Below are 9,104 nucleotides of genomic sequence, written 5' to 3' on the forward strand. Positions count from 1 at the left end.
TCCATTCCTCTGTTTCGTCAGGTGCAGTTCGAATTTCTTCTCTTTCTGAATCATGAAGAGATAATTCTGCTCTGTCTAAGAACTCTTCACCTTCCTTAATGATTTTCAAGGTAGTTAACCTCTCTTCTAGATTTCGCAACTTTTCCTCCAACAGGGACACAAGCTTGCATTTCTGGCATGTGAAGTCTGGCTTTTCCACTGGCAAGTCTGTGAACATGTAGCAGGATATGCAGCTCACCAAATGGCTCCTGGACTCTTCCATGTTCTTATTGTTAATGTTCTGAAAACAGTGAAAAAAGCTTAAAAAAAAAGCTTCAAAAAGCTTCAAAATGCGGTTTACCGATGTCCTCTTTTCAGCTCCAACAGCCAAAATCCAGTGTTCTTTGAGCTCGCGGAGACTCTTCACTTACCCCAAAATGCAGTGGGAATATGCAAATTATCTCCTCAGGACTCCTCCCCTGGTTTACCGATGTCCTCTTTTCAGCTCCAACAGCCAAAATCCAGTGTTCTTTGAGCTCGCGGAGACTCTTCACTTACCCCAAAATGCAGTGGGAATATGCAAATTATCTCCTCAGGACTCCTCCCCTGGTTTATCGATGTCCTCTTTTCAGCTCCAACAGCCAAAATCCAGTGTTCTTTGAGCTCGCGGAGACTCTTCACTTACCCCAAAATGCAGTGGGAATATGCAAATTATCTCCTCAGGACTCCTCCCCTGGTTTTCTGGGTCTTCAGGTTCCTTTTTAAGGTTTCCAGGGTAGGCGAGAGTCTGATGTGTTGGGGAAGAGAGTTCCAGAGTAGGGGAGATGCAAGGGAAAAAACTTGTATGCGGTTGTGGTAAGAAGAGATAAGAGGGAAGTAGAGAAGGAGATCTTGTGAGGATGGGAGGTTGCGCGCAGGTAAGTACAGGGAGACTAGGTCACAGATGTATGGAGGAGACAGGTTTTGGAGGGTTTTCAACTGGAGTCTCTTGGCAAAGGGTATCCTGTATGGAGCGTTATATGTGGGCCAGTATCCTGTATGGAGCTTTATAAGGGGACCAATATCCTGTATGGAGCGTTATATGGGGGCCAGTATTCTGTATGGAGCCTTATATGGGGGCCAGTATTCCATATGGAGCCTTATATGGGGGCCAGTATTTTGTATGGAGCCTTATATGGGGACCAGTATCCTGTATGGAGCTTTATATGGGGGCCAGTATCCTGTATGGAGCTTTATAAGGGGACCAGTATCCTGTATGGAGCGTTATATGGGGGCCAGTATTCTGTATGGAGCCTTATATGGGGCCAGTATTACATATGGAGCCTTATATGGGGGCCAGTATTCCGTATGGAGCCTTATATGGGGGCCAGTATTCCGTATGGAGCCTTATATGGGGGCCAGTATTCCGTATGGAGCCTTATATGGGGGCCAGTATTCCGTATGGAGCCTTATATGGGGGCCAGTATTCCGTATGGAGCCTTATATGGGGGCCAGTATTCCGTATGGAGCCTTATATGGGGGCCAGTATTCCATATGGGGCCTTATATGGGGGCCAGTATTCCGTATGGGGCCTTATATGGGGGCCAGTATTCCGTATGGGGCCTTATATGGGGGCCAGTATTCCGTATGGGGCCTTATATGGGGGCCAGTATTCTGTGTGGAGCGATTCGCTGGTTTCTGAGCTATTGTGGAATTTACAATAGATATCACTCATGTAATGTAAGAAGTGAAATCTTTGACATTGTACTATATATATATATATTTCTCTGCGGTATCTGTGCATCATGAATCGTGGTATGTATTAAAAGGGCCCACTGAGACTCTTTCGCCCGGGGCCCAGAAAAACCTGGAGCCGGCCCTGCAGCCAGCCCTCATTCTGACAGTTGCTGTCACGTAGAAGATTGTTTCCTCCTACACATGCCAAAGTAAAGAGCTTGAACTTCACCATCTTCAATCTGTTGGCCACGGAAATGCTGCCTTTCCACCTGGTGAATACAAACGGTTTCTGAAAGCGGATTGCCGTTGCAGTCCCCCAGTACCAGTTACCCAGTCGCCATTACTTGTCTAAGAAATCTGTGCCTGCGCTACACCTGCATGTTGGAGACAACATCACCCATTCCGTTAAAAATTCTAGGTCTGACAGAGTGCATTTCACCACTGACACCTAGACAAGCAAGCGTGGCCAGGGGCATTACATTTCGTTGACTGGGCACTGGGTGACTCTGGTGGCTGTGGGGACAGGCGGGGAAAGGGCTGCTCCACAAGTCTTGGAACCCCCAAGGCTTGCAGGGTGCTTGGGGATGGAGAACTAAACGACTACCCACAAGAAGATGGAGAACTAAACTTCTAGAAAACAGGGGTTGGAGAAATAAACTACTAAACAGCTAGGTTTGGAGAACGAAAGAAATACACACCAGAACATGGAGAACTAAGTTAATAGACAACAGGGGTTGGAAAGCTAAACTACTAAACAGCTAGGGTTGAAGAACAAAACAAATACACACCAGAACATGGAGAACTAAACTAATAGAGAATAGGGGTTCGTAAAACAAAACTACTAAACAGCTAGGGTTGGAGAACTAAACTACTACACACCAGGGGATGGAGAACTAAACCACTAGACACCAAGTCTTGGAATTCCCAAGGCTTGTGGGACAAACCTCTGTATCTAACATCTGCTAAAAGTGACGTCACTGCGCGCCCTGCACTGCAGTCTCCCGCCTTAGGAGCGCGTCTCTACTGTACAGGTAGTGTAATATTTGTGTGTGTTTGTATGAATTTTTATGTAGATGCTGCCTGCGTGTGTGTATATGCCTGTGTGTGTGTATACGCCTGTGTGTGTGTGTATATGCCTGTGTGTGTGTCTATGCCTGTGTGTGTATATGCCTGCGTGTGTGTGTATATGCCTGTGTGTGTGTGTGTATATGCCTGTGTGTGTGTATATGCCTGTGTGTGTGTGTGTGTGTAGATATTTACGGGACTGGAGATATGTGTCCACCTGTGTGTCATCCGTGTGACACATACTGGCGCTTGGGAATCAGTGTACAGTCAGCGCTGTTCCCAAGAGCCGGGTGCTGAGCACTGCCCTCATCATAGATCTCTGCCGGCGCTGCGATCAGCAGCAGCAGGGTCAATGATGAGAGTAGTAGTCTACTCCTGCCGTGTCCAACTGTAAAAGTAGGAATAAAATAAAAAAATCCTTATACTCACCTCTCCTAAGTGTCACCTGCTGTAATCCGTGCGAGCGCTCACTCCGAGGAGAATGACTCCTGCAGCGAGTGGAGACAGAATGGGGAGATGTGTGAAGAAACAGTACGGTGAACTAGGGGAGGGGTGGGAATGAGTGCAGGAACAGAATGGGGAAGGGGGATGTATGAGGAAACAGTATGGAGAGTGGGGGAATAGTGTGAGGAGACAGTATGGAGGGAGAAAAATGTGAGGTGACACAGCACAGAGACTAGGTAGTGTGGGGGAAGGTATAGAGATGCGGCAGTATAGGGGAAACAGTGTGAGGGCACAGAAAGGAGGAAACAGTATGCTGAGGAGGGGGAGTGAGATGAAGGGGCACAGTATAGAGACTGGGCAGTATAGGGGGGACACAGTGTGAGAGGACAATGTGAAGAGCGGGCCCAGTATGGTAAGGAGAGGACAGTGTGAAGAGGGGGCCCAGTATGGTAAGGAGAGGACAGTGTGAAGAGGGGGCCCAGTATCGTAAGGAGAGGACAGTGTGAAGAGGGGGCCCAGTATGGTAAGGAGAGGACAGTGTGGAGAGCAGGTACCATAAGAGGGATACAGTGTATGTCATGTTTTGTGCAGGGAGCATTGTAAGAGTTAGGTTTATTCAGGGGCTCGGTGTAGATATTTTTATTCAGGAGCATTATAATGACACTGTATCTTTAAGGGCATCGTGTCGGGATGTGCTGCAGAAGACCGGAGAAGATGGAAGTCTGCAGAGACGAGCTGTGGATGAGAAAAGTCATCATGGAGTCTGGACAGAGAATCAGAGAAGACGTCTCGGGTAAGATACCTGGGTGTAAATGTTCATTTGTGATCCTGCCTGTGTCTCATCAGTACTGTGGTTCCTGTATGATCTGCAGTCTGATGATGACTGATAACAACTCCCAGTATCTCTATTGTTAATTACATACTGGGAGTTGTAGGCTCATGTGATACAAAGATATATGGGGCTGACCTGATATTACAAATGATGGTGGTTCCGATGATGTATTCATGTACTGATGTGTTTGCGCTCGTCTGCGTGTTTGTGCGCTTCTACGTATCTGGAATAATATGTATTTTGTAAGATGCGTGTATGTAACTGTGCATTGCGGTGTGTAATAACATTCATATGCTTGAGGCACCTTTACTAAATCTATTAGGTCTCTTTCACATGTGTTAGGGAATTCCATTTGTCTTTCCACATTTAAGAACAGACAAGTGAAATTTGCTAACCTTGTCATAACTGTCACCATAGGGATGTGCTTGTATGGAGCGGGTTCAGGAGCTGAGCCTGCTCCATACCGGGCAGATGTCGGCTGTGTTACATAGCCGGCGTCTGCCTGTAACAGCAGTGATCAGAGCTCGCCTTGATTGCTGCTGTTTTGAGTATTTAAGTGCCCTTGTCAATCACTGACAGCGGCATTTAGATAGCACAATGGCCGGTGCATGCAGTCACCTGTTCCCTTCAGCCCCCTGTGATGCAGTTGCAGGTTGCTGATGGGTTGCCAGTAGTGCTGAGTGAGCGTGGTCAGATAAGAGACATTACAGTCACCGCGAACTACAAAGTGAGCGTGCTGCAATAACGTCCGGCACCTTGATTGTGACACTTCCATGGAGCCCAACCTCAGGCTGAGCTTCATTGAATGACTAACATGGCAGCAGCACCTGGCAACTAGTGCTGAGTGAACGTGGTCGGATAAGGTGTCATCCCAGCATGCTCGGGTGTTATCTGAGTATCTTGTAGTGCTCTGCTAATATGGTCGAGTCCCTGCGGTAACATGTTTTTCAGCGGTAGACAGAAGCAACACATGCAGGGATTACCCAACAAACAGGCAATTCCTGCATGTGTTGTGTCTGTCTACCGCCGCAAAACATGCTATCCCGGGGAACTCCACCCGCCAGCCCCGAACCTCTCTGTGTATGCCTCCAACGGCCTTCCTCTTAACCTGGTAGGGGTTAAGGACGTGACAGTGAAGGTGGGGAGAGCGGAACTAAAGGACCAAGGACTGATTGTAGTGGAGTCTAACCCTGGTGATACAGACTTGTATATGATACTAGGTACAAAAATTGTCGGTAACTGTTTGGGAGAAGTGTTGTTTTTGCTCCAACAGATTGCTGAAACTGCCAAACCAGGGCAGAGGAAGGTGCTCCAGAGAGATACGAGCCCTCCTGTACCAGCAACAGGTAAAGCTAACAGGTGGTGAGATTGGTAATGTATGGGTGACAGACCCCGATACCCATTGTGATTCCCCCAATGAGTGAGATGCTGATTTGGTATAGGGCAGCAATAGGTATCAAGGGACAGAACTACCAGGCGGTAGTGGAGCCCATTAGCTCGGAGCACAGACCTACACTCTTAACTGCCAGGGGGGTGGTTGATGTACGCAGTGGGAGGGTACCTGTACGTCTCCTAAATTGTGGGGAGGATGAAGTTAAATTACCAAGATACGCCACTGTTGCCAGGTTGTATACCGTGAATGATGATGCCATACACACAGTGGAATCCTTGACCCCACCAGATACAGTGGAAGACAATGACTCCGAAGCCCAGTTGGAGGATTGGTGTCGACAGCTCCATGTTGGTACTGTCACCACTCATGTCCATCAAAAACAAGGTGTATACAGGATGGTCCAGGAATACGAACAAGTATTCAGCAAACACTCACTTGATTTTGGGAGGATTAAAGGGGTACAACACCATATACCCACAGGTGACCATCCACCCATCAAAGAACGTTAAAGGCCCATACCACAAGCACACTACCAGAAAGCGAAGGAAATGTTGCATGAAATGAAGAAGGCAGGGGTAATAAGAGATAGCTGTAGCCTCTGGGCAGTTCCCCTGGTCCTGGTCAGGAAAAAGGATGGAAGCATGAGAATGTGTGTAGATTACAGACAGGTAAATCGCATAACACATAAAGATGCATACCCTTTGCCCCGTATAGAGGAATCCCTGGCTGCAAAGTCTGCAAATTACTTCTCTACCCTTGACCTCAATAGTGGGTACTGGCAAGTAGCAGTTGCTGAGGAGGACCGAGAGAAGATGCCCTTCACTACCCCGATGGGACTCTGCGAGTTCAACAGTATGCCGTTCGGACTCTGCAACGCCCCTGGAATGTTCCAGAGATTGATGGAGTGCTGTTTGGGACACCGTAACTGCGAGACCGTGCTGCTATACCTGGATGACGTGATAGTGTACTCCAAGACGTATGAGGACCATTTGAAGCACCTGGCGGAGGTATTTGAGTCGTTGTCCCGGTATGGCATGAAATTGAAGCCTTCCAAGTGCCACCTGCTCAAACAGAAGGTTCAGTACCTGGGGCACATCGTCAGTCCAGAAGGAGTAGCACCAGACCCGGAGAAGGTCACTGCCATCCAGAAATGGCCGGAACCAAAGAATCTCAAGGAGGTACGTCAGTTCCTGGGACTGGTCGGGTACTACCGGAGATTTGTGAAGGACTACAACAAGAAGGCAGCACCTCTGCAAGATCTCCTGGTGGGACAGTCCAACAGAGGCAAGAACCCCCCCTTCCAGTGGGGTAAAGAGCAGGCTGAGTCCTTTGCAGTGATGAAAGAGATCCTGACTGACGAAGAAATCCTGGCCTACCCTGACTACAGCCAACCTTTCCTGCTGTACACTGATGCCAGCAACGAGGGACTAGGAGCTGTGTTAAGCCAGAAGCAGTATGGCAAGGAGAAGGTGATTGCCTATGCTAGCAGGAAGCTTCGTCCGACCGAAAGGAATCCAGAAAACTATAGCTCCTTCAAGTTGGAGCTCCTGACCTTGGCCTCCAGTAAGTTCACGGCTTACACTGACAACAACCCCTTGACACATCTAGAGACAGCCAAGTTGGGAGCCATGGAACAGCGTTGGATGGCCCGGCTGTCAAACTATCAATTCACCATCAAGTACCGGGCAGGCCACAAGAACGCTAACGCCGATGCCCTATCCAGAATGCCGCACCAGTCGGATACTGAAGAAGAAGTAGATGACTTGGAGGAGATTGAGCTACCTGCCTTCCACAGAAATGGGATGGTCCACGAGCAGCGCACCTCCAGGAGGTATCGTGGTAAGACACTAAACCCTTTACCTCACCACAGTTGGAAGGAGACCCAGGACAGCGACCCGGTTGTCAGCCGTATCAAAGAACTGATAAGCCAGGAAGGTTCCTCCCTGGAGAAGGACGCTCCTCCCCAAGCCAAGCAACTATGGAATGAGAGAAGCCGGCTGTCCATCTATAGAGAAAAGCTGTGCCAAAGGTATGTCAACCCTAGGACCCATGAGATGGTATGGTAGATCGTAGTGCCCAGGACAGACATCCAGATGGTATTGGAGGCCTACCACGATCAAGCAGGGCACTTTGGCTGGAAAAAGCTGGAAACTCTCCTGAAGAATCGGTTTTATTGGGTTGGAATGCGGAACTCCATAGAGAGGTGGTGCCGGGATTGTGGACCCTGTAGCCTCAGAAGAAAAGACTACAGCAGCCAGAAGGCACCCCTGCAGTCCATCAAGACAACCCAGCCCCTGGAGATTGTCGCTCTGGACCACGTCAAGCTGTCACCCAGCAGGTCAGGCTACTCGTATGCCCTGACCATGGTGGATCACTACTCCCGGTTCCTGGTGGTAGCTCCCGTCAAGGATCTTACAGCAGAAACTGCAGCAAGGATGTTTCAAGCATACTTCTGCAGACCCCATGGATACCCGGATAAGGTGCTGACGGATCAAGGCCCTGCCTTTGAAACCAAGCTGTTCAAAGAGTTTTGACATCTGTACGGGTGTAAGAATATCCGGACTACACCATACCACCCCCAAACCAATGGGTTATGTGAAAAGATGAATAACATAGTCATCGACCTGTTGAAGACCTTACCTTTAGAAGAAAGAAACCAGTGGCCGGACAAACTACCTGACCTGGTAGATCTGTACAATCACATACTTGTGAGTTCCACCAATTGTACTCCAGCGTACCTCATGAGAGCAAGACCCGGAAAGTTGCCCATGGACCTGGAGCTTGGAGTGGTAGAGCCAGAAGCAGACATGTCCACTGAAGACTGGGATACGACTCGACAGGAGCAGTACAGAAGAGTACAGGTCTGTGTCGAAGACAGTCTGAGTAGGGTGAGAGATAAGCAGGAAGCACAGTACAACAAGAGTGCACCAGCTGAACCCTTGACACCTGGAGAAGTTGTGCTGAAACGAAAGAGAAGAAGCCACAAGCTTGACGACCAGTGAGAAAAGGAACCTTACACTGTGTTGAATTCAAGATTCGACAATAGGAAAACCTGTTTAATTAGCAAAGAAGGAGGAAAAACAACTTCAACGGTATCAAGAGACCATCTGAAGTTGTGCCCAAGTCTGCTGAAGCCCCAGGAGGAAGTGCCTCTCACCGTACCGTAGGAGCCTAAAGAAGAAGTATTCCATACTGTCTTAGGAGATTTCCCGGCAGATTGGCCTCAACTGGATGGAGCGGTAATAATACCTGTGCTACACTTCTACCAACAGCCAGAAGACTCTCCACTGCAAGTAAGACCTGTAAGTGCCCCGGAAGAGCCTGCTCAGGAAGAATCCCCAGAAGAAGGATCACCAGTAGAAGCAGAGCCAGTAGGCCCAGTAACCAGTGTACTTGCCAGTCCTGTAGAGAGGTTAAGGCAGTCTTGCAGTCCACCAACACATAGAGCGGAAAATAGCGCAAACATCCATACTACACGCATCCCAGTACTACGTAGGTCATCGCGTAGCACAAAAGGCCAGACCCCTGTCAGGTATAGAGAGTGAATAGAGAAACACTGACAGTATAAATAGTTACCCCGTAGGGTATATTCTTGTAAAAATTTCATGTATTTATTTATTGATTTATTTTGCCTTGCTAATGGACAATTTATGTGACACGGACACTTCTCATTGT

Source organism: Phyllobates terribilis, unplaced genomic scaffold (assembly GCF_046119375.1).
Source record: "Phyllobates terribilis strain yellow unplaced genomic scaffold, ASM4611937v1 Scaffold_1__5_contigs__length_1240528914, whole genome shotgun sequence".
Lineage (NCBI taxonomy): Eukaryota > Metazoa > Chordata > Amphibia > Anura > Dendrobatidae > Phyllobates > Phyllobates terribilis.